The following is a 12,473-nucleotide window of genomic DNA, read 5'->3' on the forward strand; positions in this document are numbered from 1 at the left end:
AACCCATATGTAAGTGCACACACAACACACATGTTCTCTTTCTTCTATCTCCAGCACCACATTCCTTCAGGAGAAAAGGAAAGAGAAGCAAATCATGGAGGATATGGGATTTCAGGGCCAGAGAATAAGCAATGGATAAGGAAAGAATAAAGAAAAAGTAAGCCAACAAACCGTTGGGACTCTTGTAAGTGACAGGACTGTCACATCTGCCAGAGAGGTTGTCAGAAAGAAGGGACACAAACGTACATTATGATTTCCAAATTGTACCTGAAAACTTTCTCTTTAAAATTTAATGACAAATATTCTTCATAGTCAAAACTTGCTGAATAAAACATCCACATGATTGTGGTATTCACTGTATATTACAGCTGAACAACTGAAGTAGCTGCTGTATATCACAACCAAATTACAGAAATACCCATACCACAACCAAACTACCAGACATCTGCTATACTTCACAGTACAACAAAACAATCCAGGTATTCACTGCACATCACAAACCAGACTTCTGAGATAACCTTTGTATATTTTACAGCCAAACTACCCAGGTATTGCTTACATCACTAGCAACCACAGTACATAAAAACTATCCATGTATCCATTTGCACATCAAAACCAAACTTCAGAGATATCCTCACCCTCCTATCTGCTGTATTTCACAACCAAACTACACATGTTGGTTGTACATCACAGGTAACCAAACAAGGTATCTATTGTATGTACAACTAACTACTGAAATATCTACTATGTATCATAGTCATACAGCTGATATCTACCATGTGTCATAGATTAACAACTGTGGTATCTGCAGTATTTTCGCATAGGATGCTAGAGTCCTAGCTGTGGATTTTCTTAATTTAATAGGAGCTTGTTTATAAAATTCATAACAGATTCAAGACAGACATTTCCTTTCCTAGTGTCCAATGTAGCACAGAATAAAGAGCTGTGGATCTCTATGAAAAACCACAGGCAATCGGTGAGTGCCTCACATACAGTGAAATGGTTTAAGGTGGGACCTGTGGATTGCTCATGGAACAACATACCAACTTCATGATCTGGCCAGATAAAACTGCCCCAGCACTGTCCCCCTGCCAGTTCTTCTCACACTGACTGATCCTTCATAGCTGAGCTAAAAGCACCTAGGGCAAGGGTCAACTTCTGGCAGCCTGCACACACTAGACAGCCTTAATATGAACCGCTACAGACTCCTTACTGGAACCAATAACAATCACAGGAAGATATCTGCAAGCTCAAGGTATTATTTCTTCTGCTCCCTCCCTGAGTGTTTTTGTCTGAGAATGCTGATATGAGCCCTTCCTACCTGTGTCGAACAAGGGGAGCCGTCTCCTACTGCTCACTGCCATCAGGTTCAGAACACTGTTCAGCACTGGACAGCGGGTGAAGAGATTGAAGGAGAAGAGCGAGATAATATTAGCAGGAGAGAACAAGTGAGTGATAGAGACTGGAGTAGAGCATGAGTGTGGAGAGGAGCTGCTTGCTGCCTGCTTTGTTTACTGCTCCCCCAGGAATCTGGAGGGGGCGGCAGCAGAGGCTGCGCCATTGAATCACAGCTTTGTCTTTCTGAATTCCTGCTCACTCCAACCTGTGTTAACCCTCCCTGTGCAGGGATTGCAGCATGTGTGTTTCAGTCACAGAAAGTATCAAGATCAGGGTGTGGTCAGTATTTAGTTCCACACTGTGCTCTATTAGATGGACTGCAGAGAAGGGTCAGGAAAGTTACATTTTAAAAAGGCACTTGTGCTCGTTGCTAATCAGTCAAAAAAACAGTTGTGGCATCCTGTGTCCAGAGACTGTATGAGCCTGAGTGAAAGTAATATGACTGAACTCTCTTAGGGCCCTATTTACTAAGGCACATTAGTGTTTTTAACGAGCTACAATTAGCGCGTGCGGTAACCATGTAGGCACCTATAGGGATATTGTAGGCACGTACACAGTTAGGCTCTTAATCTAGTGAATCAGCAAAATTGTAATTGAAAAATAATAAAGTTTCGGTTGTTAAAAAAAAAAAAGAGCAATGTCCTTCCTTTCCAGATTGCATGGACACAACTGAACACTAAGGGAGACCTTCATTCACAGAAATGTACAAGCGGTTTTATGGGTCCAAAAGGCAAAAGTCTTGAGTTACCAGACAGACAACAGCGGCACAATTTGAAAGACACCCACAGATTCCATATCTTAACTCCAGTGCACTATAGACAGCTTTGTTGTAAATATAAACCTCCAAATTAGGGGCCGATGTAATAAAGTCTGCTAGGCTTTGCACTCAGAATAGCTCAGCATTTTAATGCACAATTTTGTGTGTGTCCTATTCAGTGGCATAGCCACAGGGGGGGCCTAGGCTGCCCCCCCCCCCCCCCGGTGCATGTGTGAAAAATGAGTATGTGCAGGGGGCAGGACAAGTAGCGCAGTGGCTCAAGAAAACAAACATCTGCTGGAGGAGATATGCTGGTGGGGCTTGGGAACCCCTGCCAGCTGAGGTATATAGGGTTGTGGTGGGAATGGAGGAGAGGCAGGGTAAAATCTTGTGCCCCCCTAATTTGGGTTCAGGTTCCCCCAAAATATGAGCTCTAGCAATGCATCTGCTGTGCACGTGAACTGGTAGCACCTATATCTAGCATACTGAAAAATCATCTCAGCACCCAGAATTGTGTGTGCATCAGATGTGTAGCCAGACCTTCAATTTCGGGGGTTCCAAAGCACAAGGTGGGAGGCACAAAATTTTGACTCTCCCTGCTGCCACTCTTTGCCCTCCCCCCCTCAACCCCCATACTCGTGAGCTGGTGAGGGTCACCAACCCCGCCTGCAGATGTGCTGCTCCCACCTGCGACCATTGCCACCTCCATGCAGGGCCTCCTCCCCCCCCCCCCCCCCCCCCCAGTGCATGCTCAGTTTCTGCGAAATTGAGCATGTAAAGGAGAGCCCTCACCCCCTGTGAGATCCCTGCCAGCCAGGAGTTCTGATTACAAATTGGGGGGCCCAGGCCCCCAATGCCCCCCCCCCCGTGCCTACGTCCCTGGTGTGCATACCTCCACATGTGGTGGAATGCTATTCTGTGTACATGACTTTTGTAATACGTTCCGTGTACACGATTTTTGTAATAGTATTAAGTGTGGAATAGCATTCCAGAACAAGCATAAATGAATGCCCATGCAACTCAGATGCCATTGCACATAAGAACATCAGAATTGCCTTACTGGGTCAGACCAAAGTTCTGTCTAGCCTAGTATCCTGATTCCAAAAGTGACCGATCCATGTCGCAAGTACCAGGCAGAATCTGAAAAAGTAACAAAATTCCATGCTACCGATCCCAGAGATAAGCAGAAGTTTATGGACTTTACCTCCAGGACTTTATCCAACCCTTTTTTAAATATAGCTATGCTAACTGCTTTAACCACATCCTCTGGTAACACGTTTCAGAACTTAACTATGTGCTGAGTGAAAAATCTGTTTTCTCTTATTTGTTTTAAAAGTATTACTATAAAACTTCAAGACATGTCCTCTAGTCTTTGTACTTTTTGAAACAGAAAACAATCAATTTGCATTAACCTATTGCATTCCACTCAGGATTTTGTAGACCTTTATCATACCCTACCTCTGTTGCCTCTTTTCCAAGCTGGAGAGTCCTAACCTCATAAACCTTTCCTCATACGTGAGCTGTTCCATCATCTTAATCATTTTGGTCAACCTTCTTTGTATCTTTTTTAATTCTCCTATATCTTTTTTGAGATGTGATGAGAGGTTGCATCATGGAGAAATACGAATACATTATAACTTTTTGTTTTATTTTTTATTCTCTCTCTAATAATTCCTAACATTCTGTTTACTTTTTTTTTTTTAGTTGCCACTATACACTGAGCAGAAGATTTCAATATATTGTCCATGTGGAGGGGCATAATCGAAAGGGACATCCTCATTTCGATTTGGACATCCTCACAAAATGTCCCCATCCAGGGGTAGGGAAACCCATATTTTCAAAACAAGATGGACGTCCATCTTCTGTTTCGATAATACGGTTAGGGACGCCCAAATCCTGAAATTTGGTCTTCCTTAGAGATGGTCGTCTCTAGACTTGGTCGTTTCTGATTTTCAGCGATAATGGAAACCAAGGATGTCCATCTCAGAAATGACCAAATGCAAGCCATTTGGTTGTGGGAGGAGCCAGTATTTGTCCTGGCATTTGACATGCCAGGACATCAACCGGTCACCCTAGGGGGCACTGCAGTGGACTTCATAAATTGCTCCCAGGTACATAGCTCCCTTACCTTGTGTACTGATTCCCCCAAATCCCCCCCCAAAACCCACTACCCACAACTATACACCACTACCATAGCCCTTACGGGTGAAGGGGGGCACCTAGACGTGGGTACAGTGGGTTTGTGGTGGGGTTTGGAGGGCTCGCTGTTTCCTCCACAAACATAACAGGTAGGGAGGTATAGGCCTGGGTCCGCCTACCTGAAGTGCACTGCAGTACCCACTAAAACTGCTCCAGGGGCCTGCATACTGCTGTCATGGACCCGAGTATGACATCTGAGGCTGGCAAAAAATATTTTTAAAGATATTTTTTAAGGGTGGGAGGGGGTTAGTGACCACTAGGGGAGTAACTGGAGGTCATCACCGATTCTCTCCGGTGGTCATCTGGTCATTGTGGGCACCTTTTTGTGCTTTTGTCATAAGAAAAACATGACCAGGTTGTCGTCCATGTGTTTATCAGGGACATCCTTGTTTCTTCTGATTATGGGTCGAGGACATCCAAGTGTTAGGCACGCCCAAGTCCCGCCTTCATTACGCTTCCGATACACCCTCTTGAACTTTGGCCATCCCTGCGACTGAAAGCAGCTGGGGACATCTAAAATCGGCTTTCGATTATACCGATTTGGTTGACCCTGTGAGAAAGACATCCATCTTCCGATTTGTGTCAAAAGATGGGCGTCCTTCTCTTTCGAAAATGAGCCTGATAGTCACCTAGATCTGGTTCCCAATATGAAATCTAGCTCGGGCAGCTATAATTTTTAGTTACTCTTCCTAATGTGCATCACTTTGCACTTGCCCACATTAAATTTAATCTGTTATTTGGATACCCAGTCTTCCATTCTCGTACGGTCTTCCTGCAATTTCTCACAGTCCACTTGTGATTTAACAACTTTGGGCAGTTTTGTGCCATTTTCAGTTTGGTCACCTCACTCATTGTTCCCATTTCCAGATCATTTATAAATCTGTTAAAAAGCAACAGTCCCAGTACTGATCTCTATGGTTCTCCACTATTCACCTTCCTCCACTGAGAGAACTGGCCATTTAACCCTGCTCTGTTTCCTATTTTTAAACCAGTTTCAAATTCACAACAGAACATTGACTCCTGTCTCATGGCTTTTCAGTTTTTTCAAGAGACTCTCGTGAGGGACTTCATCAAAAAGCTTTCTGAAAATCTAGATATGCTACATCAAGTGGCTCACCTTTACCACTTGTGTATTTATGCCTTCACAAAAAATGCAGCATATTGGTGAGCTAGGCCTTCCCTTGGCTGAATCAGTGTTGAATCTTTTCTATTAAACATGTTTTGTCTATGTATTCAATAATTTTATTCTTTATCATAGTTTCTACCATTTTTCCTGGCACTGATGTCAGGCTTACTGGTCTGTAGTTTCCCAGACCACCCCAGAACCTTTTTTAAAAACTGGCATTACATTGGCCACGTTCCAGTTTTCAGGTAGCACAGACAACTTTAACAACAGTTTACAGGTTACTAATAGTAGATCTTAAATATCATTTCTTTTAAAGTTCAAATCTCTTTATTGTCAATTCAAAGCTTAACAACGTAGAACACAGCATCAGCAAAACCAAAGGCATCAGAAATGTGCTATGCCCTGTCTGATGCCCATTATAGTTTTGGGATAAGGATTTCTCTTTTATGACTTTGGCAGGCATTCTTAAGTTAAGGATTCTTTGAAGAAATATGACCCCTGAGGCAGGCTCTTTGCACCAAAGCACAGTCGGTGTCAGGTCATTGTGTGATTGATCTACACTGTGCAGTGGCGTTCCTAGGGGGGGGGGGCAGTGGGTGCGGTCTGCCCCAGGTGCACGCCGCTGGGGGGGGGGGGGGTACCACGTGCCTGTCAGCTCCGCTCGTTCCGTGCTCCCTCTGCCCCGGAACAGGTTCCTTCCTGTTCCGGGGCAGAGGGAGCATGGAACGAGCGAAGCTGACCGGTGCGCGGCACCCCCCAGCAGGTAAAAATGCACCCGGGGAGGGTGTCCTTTTGCCTGGGGGAGGTGTTCTTTCGCCGGGGGGGGGCGCATCGGTGATCCGCCCCGGGTGTCAGCCACCCTAGGAACGCCACTGACACTGTGGAAATAAAGATCCTTGTCCCGTTCATTGAAGGCTGTTGGCGCTTTTTTCTGTTTTTGATCAGAAATATATCAAACATTTAATCATCTATTCAGAATAAGTGTATCCAGCTTTGCCCAACAATTTGGAGTCAATTGCACACATTCCTGTTTTTCCATCAAAACCCCTTCATATCTAAACAAACCGTATTCCACCAGTTACACAGTGAGATTAGATCAGCCATTCCAAACCCAGTCCTCAGGGCATACCTAGTCCCATAGGATTTTCAAGATACCCACAATGAATATGTATGAGATAGATTTGCATGCACTGTCTTAATTGCATACAAATCTAACTCACAAATATTCATTGTGGATATCCTGAAAACCTGATGGGACTAGGAGGTGTATTTTCAAAGCACTTATTTATTTATTTATTTGTTACATTTGTATCCCACATTTTCCCACCTATTTGCAGGCTCAATGTGGCTTACTTAGTACCGTAAAGGCGTTCGCCAAGTCCGGTAGAGAAACAAATACATGGTGATGTTGTGGTCGATTAGGTTCAGGCAAAATGGGGATCGAAGAGAGGAGACTTACAAAGTGATAGGGAGGGGCATTTTCGATATGACATCTAAATCCAACTTCAAAGTTTTTCTGAAAACAACCAAAAATCAAGCAGTGAAAATGACCATTTTCAAACCAGAACAAATGTCTTATCTTTTTTTTTTTAATAACCATTTCCTAGTTATTTTTGTGTTTAGTGCGTCTATCTTTTTGGACCATTAAAAAAAAAAAGATCACATGGAGGGGCAAGATAGTATTCAGAGCAGACGCTTGAAGCTCTGCTCTCTCTGGTGCATGTGCCTGCTGGACGCTACCAGACCTCAGATTGCTTTCTGCGGTCATGGGGAAAAGGGAAGACTCACTCTCCAATCTGTGGGGCTCCAAGGTGCATGGTACAATCCACCATTGGAGCAGCTTGGTCGCTTCACCTTGGGTGCTAACTGGACATTTTCAGCAGCACTATCCAATCAAGAGCCACTGAAAATGACTGGTAGCCCTGAACAAGCAATTTTAACTAGCCAGGCGCTTGTTCTGGCCAGTTAAACTGCTTTGAATATCAACCCCATTTATATTATATACATGACTCCCTTTATATATTTATTTATTTATCTAAAATGGATGTTTCTGCTGCACACACCCAGTGCAGAAACATCCCATTTCTCCTGTATTTTATCAATAGAAATCAAACAAAATAAAACATGGAAAAGAAAATAAGATGATACCTTTTTTATTGGACATAACTTAATACATTTCTTGATTAGCTTTCGAAAGTTGCCCTTCTTCCTCAGATCGGAAATAAGCAAATGTGCTAGCTGACAGTGTATATAAGTGAAAACATTCAAGCATTACTATGACAGTCTGACAGGGTGGGAGGAGGGGGGTGGGTAGGAAGTATGCATGGGGACATCAAAGCATATCATTGATATTCTAACAGGATGGGTGTGGATAGGTGAGGGGAGGGTGATCAACAGAGACATACAGCTTTATGGTTTATAATGGGCTAGAAAACCCAGACCCTTGTTAAGTCCTTTCTGTTGGGTGTTAAAATATTCAATCATTCTGACTTCAAAGGTCTTACGTTCTTGTATGGTTTTAAAGTTACCTTTCAGGATTCTCACTGTGAAGTCACTGGTTCAGTGTCCTGGTCCTGTAAAATGTTGACCAACAGGCGTGGGAACCCTGCTGGCACCAGTATTGTTCATATGATGTCTATGTAAATTGAATCTTGTCTTAAGCATCTGGCCTGTTTTCACAGACTGAAAAGGAACAGAAGGGCACACTTCCCTGTAATTTATCCAGTTGCAAACTATGCCAAAATATTTCACAGGACCCCAAAGTCATCCACAAAGGAAAGATATTCAACATAAAGGGATCTTTCACTTGCTCATCTTCCAATGTGGTATATATCATTCAGTGTAAAAAATGTAACGAAGGATGCTATATTGGAGAAACAGGCCAGATGCTTAAGACAAGATTCAATTTACATAGACATCATATGAACAATACTGGTGCCAGCAGGGTTCCCACGCCTGTTGGTCAACATTTTACAGGACCAGGACACTGTACCAGTGACTTCACAGTGAGAATCCTGAAAGGTAACTTTAAAACCATACAAGAACGTAAGACCTTTGAAGTCAGAATGATTGAATATTTTAACACCCAACAGAAAGGACTTAACAAGGATCTGGGGTTCCTAGCCCATTATAAACCATAAAGCTGTATGTCTCTGTTGATCACCCTCCCCTCACCTATCCACACCCATCCTGTTAGAATATCAATGATATGCTTTGATGTCCCCATGCATACTTCCTACCCACCCCCCTCCTCCCACCCTGTCAGACTGTCATAGTAATGCTTGAATGTTTTCACTTATATACACTGTCAGCTAGCACATTTGCTTATTTCCGATCTGAGGAAGAAGGGCAACCTTCGAAAGCTAATCAAGAAATGTATTAAGTTATGTCCAATAAAAAAGGTATCATCTTATTTTCTTTTCCATGTTTTATTTTGTTTGATTTCTATTGATAACCTTAAGAGTGGACTAACATGGCTACCACACTCCTCCTGTATTTTAGAACAGGTTCTACGTCGGCAGATTCTGTTCTAAAATACTAGCCGAAATTGGGTGGCGGAGCAGGTGGGGGAAGAGAGGTTGGTGGTTGGGAGGCGGGAAATACTGCTGGGCAGACTTGTACGGTCTGTGCCCTGAAAAAGGCAGGTACAAATCAAGGTAAGGTATACACATATGAGTTTATCTTGTTGGGCAGACTGGATGGACCATGCAGGTCTTTTTCTGCCGTCATCTACTATGTTACTGAAATTTAAGATGCACTGACCTGCACAGCTCAGTTCCTGCTTCTATGACCTGTCTAAAATGGGACTGTATTTCAACTGTTTCACCTTCATCCACATGTTTAGTCATGCCTTCAAAAAAATGTAGTAAATTGCTTTAGGTACCCACTTAGATTATAAGCTCTTTGGGGAGGGGGATATTGTATCTGAACACTTATGGTGCTATGTACATGCAGGGGCATTATTAAAATAGACAAGTAAGCAGCGGGTTAGCCTGTTTAGGGCTGTGACAGCCAGGTATGCTGCCCCAGAAACCACAGGCTGGGAAGGGACGGGAAGGAGCAGTTTTTGCTCCCTACTGTTTGCAACCCACATAGGCAATGGAAGTATATTTCTGGAGAAGCTGGGGAGTGTGGCAGGAAGTAATTTGGAAAGGCTCCCCTGAGGAATCTCTGGGGGAGAGGGACAGATGGAATAAATGAGGGAGAAAGAGAAATGGAGAGAAGGGCAGGAGACAGGGAGCTTTTCATTCTGTTCCTGTAGGTGGAACAGAGCATGGAAACAATGTTGGACTGTAAACCTGTGGGACTGTCACGGAGAAAAGCACCAAATCTTTTTGGCATAAACAAAATGTTTTCACTCAAGCCTTGGATGTTTATGATTTGAAACTAACCACTGTGAGACCAGGAGGCAGTGGAATCTGGAAAGAGAGGGGGGGAAAGGAGAATGTCTGTGTGTATATAGTTGGCATGTATGAGGACAAGAAGAAAGCAATGGAAGTTACTTGAGGAATCTTGCAACATCACTGATGAGAGCTGAAAAATGTCAGTGGGAATTCATTGATATCACAGCTAATCAGGTTAGAGCTAAAGAGTTGCACAGGGACGGAAATCTAACCCATTCCCGTGGTAAATCTAGTTCGTCCTTGCCTCAAGTAATCTCCTCTATCCCTGCCCCCAGCCCACCCTGCCCTTGCCGTGCTGCAGTCACCTTGATCCCTCCCCCCCCCACACACACACAAGAAAGCCAGATTCTATACGTAGTAAAACATACTAGTAAAAGTAATAAATTATCTTCTATACTCTGCTAAATACAAAATGAAGATACACATATCCAAAAAAGCAAACATCCTCTCCAACCCCTTCTATCCCTTGTGCTCTATTTCCCCTTTTCTCTTGCCCACTCCACCATATATGTCCCCCTTACCAATCTTTTGCCCTCTTCCCTGCACCTATACTCCCTCCACCCTTTTTAACAAGGAGATTAAACAAGAGATGGGGTGAGCCTATGTAGCCCATTATATGGGTTGGAGCCAGTAGGCGGAGATTGCCGCCACACTGGTTCACCAAAAACAATAACAAACGCTATTCGCTATTGAAAACAATGGCAAAAAGATTATTAGAAGTAAGGGACTTTTTTTTTACATTTATATCACACATTATCCCAAGCAAACTCAGGTTCAATGTAACATACATTTGAAAATACAGTGCCCCAATTTGACTGCCCCGATCGGACCGACCGTTCACTTGTCTATTAGATTGTAAGCTCTTTGAGCAGGGACTGTCTCTCTTTGTTAAATTGTACAGCGCTGCGTAACCCTAGTAGCGCTCTAGAAATGTTAAGTAGTAGTAGTAATACAGTGACACAGAATAATAAACTTCAGTTATATCATGGGAGCAAGTAGATTGATATGTCTGAAACATTTAACAAAGTTGAGATTAGCATATACACCCAACTAGGCATTTAAAAAAAAGGCAAGTGCATTTTTATAATATACCACTGCAATCCACAAAACAAAAGGCGCAAGTTCCCACATGCCATCTTTTTCTTTTGATGAAGGCACAGGGGAAAAAAAGATTTTAAATGTTCCCAGGTTTCAACGTTATTCATGTTTAATGTGGGATATAAATGTCATAAATAAGTAAATAAATAGATAGAAACTCTGAATGTTGAACACCTGATTCTCATAATATGATGTCTGTTTTAGTGGTCCTTTGCCAGAAGAAAAAAATCTCAGCACAAATATAACAGTGCTAAGGTGTCCCTATAACCAACCCCTCCAAATGACACTCTGATTATGATTTATAAGAAATTACTACTTTACCTAAGAAAAGTTTTTCTGTTATTACACTTCCTTTGTGTACATCCATATAATGAACAAGCCAGCATGTTTGAAAATATAAATGAGATTAAATAAAAATGCCACCAACAATAAAGAACGACAAATTGGATGCAGCAGCTTATAGGTTTGCTTGCTTTCTTTTGAATGTACAGAGATTATGGCTGCGTGAGACAGGGGAAATAGAGAGTAACCTCCTTGCTTTTTACAGTTCCCTCCTTCCCACATATGACTCCATCCATCTACCTCCCCTCTAGCCCTGAGTACCCTCATGGCACATATCTCAAGGCACTCTGGTGGTCTAGTGGCTTCTTCAGGGCAGGAAAGATCCCCACTCTTTCCTGACCACTGCCGCTGACCCTCTTGCTGCCACGTCGCTTCTTTAAAATGGTTGCCAAGACTTCAAGTGGTGACCTCGCAAGACTTCCATGGAAGTCTCAAGAGGCCGCCACTTGAAATCTCGGCAACCATTTTTTAAAAAGCAGCAGCCAGCAACAGTGAGAGGATCAGTGGCAGTGGGCAGGAAAGAATGGGATTTTTTTCTGGCCTGAAGAAGCTACAATTTTTTTTTTTTTTTTTTACATTTGTACCCCGCCCTTTCCCACTCATGGCAGGCTCAATGCAGCTTACATATTGTATACAGGTACTTATTTGTACCTGGGGCAATGGAGGGTTAAGTTACTTGCCCAGAGTCACAAGAGTAGACCACCGGGGTGCCTTGAGGTATGTGCCAACAGGGCACCCTGCAGCTCGGGGGAGGGAAGGCAAAGCTTAGATCATCATGCACTTCCGCAGGGACCCCACAAGACCTGTGTCCATCCCCGCAGGATCCCCACAGGCCTTGAGGGGATTCCCATGGGAATCCCGCCATCCCTGCTCCAGTGCAGCTCTCTAGTTCGAGCTACAGTTGGTCATACTGTATAGTTCTGAACAGGATTTTGGTCTCCTCAGCCCTTCCTCAGGCTTTTGGTTTCCTTTCTCGGTGCCTGTTTTTCTCTCTCCCCCCTCCTCCTCCTCAGACTTTTGTTCACCAGCCATCAGAGGATGGTACACCCTCTTTCTGTCAAGAGTCTGATTCTCTGAATTTTCTCTCGTCCCTCAAATTACAAGCACTCAGTGGCGTACCTAGGGTAGTTGACACCCGGGGCCGGTCATT

The sequence above is a fragment of the Microcaecilia unicolor genome, chromosome 7 (genome assembly GCF_901765095.1).
Source record: "Microcaecilia unicolor chromosome 7, aMicUni1.1, whole genome shotgun sequence".
In the NCBI taxonomy this organism is placed as follows: domain Eukaryota; kingdom Metazoa; phylum Chordata; class Amphibia; order Gymnophiona; family Siphonopidae; genus Microcaecilia; species Microcaecilia unicolor.